We start from the raw sequence: 5,100 nt of genomic DNA, 5'->3' as shown, positions 1-5,100 counted from the left end.
AGATCTATACAGGATTGACCATCCTACACCTTGCTGCTAGCTACAGTGGGACCTGCAGGTCTACGGGTGACGAATGTCATACCATTTCGACATCTTTGATCGTCGTGTTTTACTAGTCAATCAAGTATGGTTATAATCTAATCACATTTTACCTTAATTAAACAATTGGTTTAGGGTAGTTAGTACTACGGTAGTTACTATATACAATACTATAGTACCTATTCATTTTCCCATTACATTCATATAGTGATCTTCTCACATAAACGGTAATGTAAACTATTTTCTGGTAATAATAGACATACTTGGGAAAAGCACTCACTTTTACAAAAGAACAAACATACAGAACAGTCGGGTCTTGGTAGAAGACTACGTTTTATTATAATTAGAAAGTATAGGATTTTCTAAGAGATACAATCATTTACATTTACAAACAGTTACAAACATTTACATCAAACACTTACAAACACTTACAAACACTTTCATCAAACTTATACAAACATTTGACACTAAAATACTTATGAACTCACCAGCTTTAATGCTGATCTACTTTTTCAAAATAACTTGTATTCTCAAGTCACTAGTAGACAGGTACACTGGACCAGGTTTTGAGAAGACGAATGACATTCGGGACTTGTCTTTTATTTTGATTCATATTTTGGTGTCTTTCAAACTATACATAGAACACACTTGTATTAAATTATATTATTAATGCAATGGATGATGTTGTTGCTTGTTTGCTATTGTGCATTGTTATGATACTGTACATGACGTCTGCCGCCCCCGAACGTTTCCGCCCTTCTGGTTTGGGGGTGTGACCAGGTGAGTCTCCTCACCATACCAATGGGTCGAAGGCACCAAGGGCGACCCATTTTATGATATGTGGTACACTATTTGATGTAGTGTTATGTGGCATGTTAGATGGTTATATGCCAGGAGGTATGCTAGTTGTATATGTAGCATAGTTGTATGAAAGACCACGGGGGAGCCCATGACACTTGGATGTCAAACCATGTGGAGAGCCCATGGGTTTCCTATTAAAGACCATGGGGGAGCCCATGGCACTTGGATGTAAGACCATGTAGGGAGCCCATGGCTTTCCTGTTAAAGACCATGGGGGAGCCCATGCACTTAGGTGTAAGACCATGTGGGGAACCCATGGCATCCTGGAGTAAGACCTTGGGGGGAGCCCGCGACATCCCTATATGTTGTATGCATGGCTTATGTTGTTTATGTAGCTTTTACAACTAATATGGTATATGTGATTATGTGGATTATGTGGGGTATACTCTGGGGAACTCACTAAGCATTAACTTATAGCTTGTTGATTTGTTGCAGGTACTTCCGAGCCTAAGGGCAAGGGCAAAGCTTGATGGGGCGGCATGCACTCTCCGACATTTGATTTGATGGGACACTCGGATATTTGAAATAAAATGTTGGTGTTATGGATTTGAAAACTATTGTCATTGATGTTTCACATTTTGTGGGAATGTTTTGGTTAATTAAAAATAAAAAATTTATTTGAAAATATGGGTCGTTATAGTAGTCCGAAAATCCGGAACATACAATCATACATACGGGTCGGCATTGGTGTCTTCGACCCGTTCCTACAGGAGGAAAACTCACCTCGCACCGCTGAAGTCCTGCAAATAAATCTTTGGCTGCTGGCTGACAGATCTCTGAACTATCAACATCAAAACAAAACCCAATTAACCATCGGGTTCCAATGAGTAACCATAAGTCCATACTTGGGATAAAAAGACCATTTTACCTCTAACCTAGCTTGGCCTGCCAAGGCCCAAACTCACACTCTGAAGTCCCAAAAGCCAAAAAAATCAACCAATGCCCAATTATGGCCCAATTTTCCAAATTGGGCCTAAACCCCTTACATGGGCCTTACCCTAAAGTCCATCCAATATCTTAGTCCATATAATTGATCATAGATGACCCAAAAAGTATCCAAACACCTAAGTCCAAAAGAAGGCCCAACTTGAAACCCAATCATAATTAGGGTTTTCACATAAAATGACGATTAGGGTTAAGTGTTCTTACTTAACCCATTAAGGACTTAATCCATTAAGTCCATCACTCCACTAGACCAAACATACAATGTAATCGGGCATAAATCATAACTTCCATCCACTGGTCCAAACGCGGGTCCCGACAAATTCCAGAACTATCATTTACAAAATTAGAGTTTTCTAAACCGTAATTAGGGTTTCCAACCCAATCACAAGCCAATTAGTCCAATGGTTAAATTTTAGGTTAATTAGTATTAAATAAGTCGGGCACCACCCACTATCACCTCGGGCAGTGTTGGTCAACGGCGGTTCATGGCGGCAGCCACCACCTCACGGCGGTGGTGGTGGATTTTCCTTCAATTCTTCCCCCAATAACACTTAAACAATCCCTTTCTATTAAAAACAATCACAACACCATAACATACACACACAGCCACCACCACACGGCGGCTGGTGGTGGCGAAGCGGTGGTACAAGGTGGCAGTTACCATGGTTGGCCGCCATGGTGGTTCCCTTTCAATTTCGGCCAACAGAAACATGCACACACACACTCCAAACACGAGATCAGGCCCCAAGAAAATACACACCAAACAGCCACCCCATGGCGGCATAAGGCAGTCGAAGAAAGGTCGCCAACCGCGACAGCCGCCTGGAATGGCGACGACGGCGACAGCGCAGCGACATAAAAAGACGGAGGAGAATAAGTGGTCATGGCGGAGAACAGGAGTCGTGTTCTCACTGAAGGACGACAGCAGCAGCCTCGTCTCACGGTTCCAACGACCCTCGTGAAGCTATTCGTTGTTGTCGCAGTCACACCGACGGTTTGGGCTTCAGTAGCTTCCGAATTCAGCAGCGGCTAGGAGGCGGCGACGGCAACCGGCTGGAGGGGTCATATGGGCGAGGGCTGGTGAAGAGCCAGGGTTAGGGTTTGGCTGCACTCGTTCATCGAGAGGTGGAAGGGGATCAGGTTTAATCCCGTGACTTCATCCAAATTCCATACAAATTTGTCACAACGGGTCCCTCCTTTCTGAAATATTTTCAACTTAGCTCCAATATTTACCAATTATACCCTGACTTCTGAAATCCTTTTCAAATTAAATCCATAATTTACCAAACAGCCCTCAGCCTTCAAAATTCTTTACAAAACTAATCCGAAAATTACACTTAACCCCCAATATTCAAAAGTTATGACATTTAACTCCCAAAACCAACGCCTTGCTAAATTATTCTAAAATTAGGGCTACAATAACATCCGAAAATAATATAATTGCATCTCGGGGTTTAGGGCTTATTATTTATTTACTTATTTTATTTAATTTAAAATGGAATGTTACAAAATGATATATAAACTTATAAAGATAGAGGGGCTAAAGACAACCCACATTGACCATACACAAGATAACAAGAAGATGGGATCCCTATATATATATATATATATATATATATATATATATATATATATATATATATATATATATATATATATATATATACGGGTATTAAACGGACGAATAATTCCATACTCGTCCCCGCCCCGTTATGAAACATCCCAAAATATGGTCCCAAAAATTTTCATTTTTAATAATAGATAAAATAGAATTTCGAATATCATCCAAAAATTTCAAATAAAAACCAATGTATCAAATGTCATAAAATCAGAGTGAAACATCATATACAGAATGTCAATGGTGTGTGCGATGCAGTCAACCCGAGCTCTTCCCCTTGCAACTGGAAGTACCTGAAACATAACTGAAAACAGTTAGCACAAAGTTTAGTGAGTTCCCAAACTACCACATACCATACATAAAATAAACAGAGAATGAGCCCCGCCCTGTCATCGGGCCCTGTCCGACATCGAACCCCGTCGGGCATTGGGCCTCGCCCGACATACATATAACATATATCAAATAATCACATACACATGCAAAAATCACATAAATACATAACATACAAATAGTCATCGGGCCCTAGCCCATCAAGCATATAAACACATACACATGCAAGAGTCACGAAGACAGCTATTAAACCAACATAGCATAAGCATGGGCCGGCATTGATGCCTTCGACCCGCTGATTTTTTTATTAATTATTAATCTAAATAATTTTCTTGGATTATATATAAATAACCAAGAAGGCCAGAAAGATACTGAAAAAGTAAAGATGAACATACATATATAGTAAATGTATAAGAAATTGAAAAAACAGTGGGGCCATGCCCCTAGCCCGGACGAGGCTCCGCCATTGAGGACATGTATCTGAATTTTATCTTATATTTGCACTTGGTTTTTATATACTATATCCTTGATTGTTATGTATGTACTATAAGTACTTTTTTGCATTCATGAAAATAGTTTCAGAGTATATATATATATATATATATATATATATATATATATATATATATATATATATATATATATATATTGAAACGGCGAATCTAACATACTCTTAAATTACACCTTAAATCCACTTATGTTTACGATGGGACTTGAACCGTCAACCTCAAGGATGGTGGGCAACACCGGATACTGCTGGACTAGAAACCATTTGGTTGTGTATATATATATATATATATATATATATATATATATATATATATATATATATATATATATATATATATATATATATATATAAGATGTTCAAAGTTAGGAATAGTAAATTTGGATGGTTTTTGTCAAATTTGGCTCTCATTCTTTAGTCATTTCGACACTTTTGGTTCTTGCAATCAAAATTTTTACACTTTTTAGGAACCTTTTAATATTTAAAGTTTGGCCACAAAACTTTAACGGTTTGACAACTTTGGTCCATTTTCTAAAAACTTGCTAATTCCTACCCCTTTAATTCTTTAGCCATTTTGACACTTTTGGTCCTGCAGTCAAAACTTTTACTACCTCTGTCCCAAATTAATTGTCCACATTTGACTTTTCAAGTCTTTATTTTTCAACTTTGACCTTAAATATTTTTCTTTTTAATAGATATCACTTGATACAAAATATATGGATGAATTGTATTTTAAATGTTTTTTCATTGTTATAAGTTTCATCAAGTACTATATAACACAAATAAAAATATTTAAGGT

This window comes from Lactuca virosa, chromosome 9 (genome assembly GCF_052849685.1).
Source record: "Lactuca virosa cultivar CGN04683 chromosome 9, Lactuca_virosa_CGN04683_v6, whole genome shotgun sequence".
NCBI lineage: Eukaryota > Viridiplantae > Streptophyta > Magnoliopsida > Asterales > Asteraceae > Lactuca > Lactuca virosa.
This window is presented reverse-complemented; position numbering follows the sequence as displayed.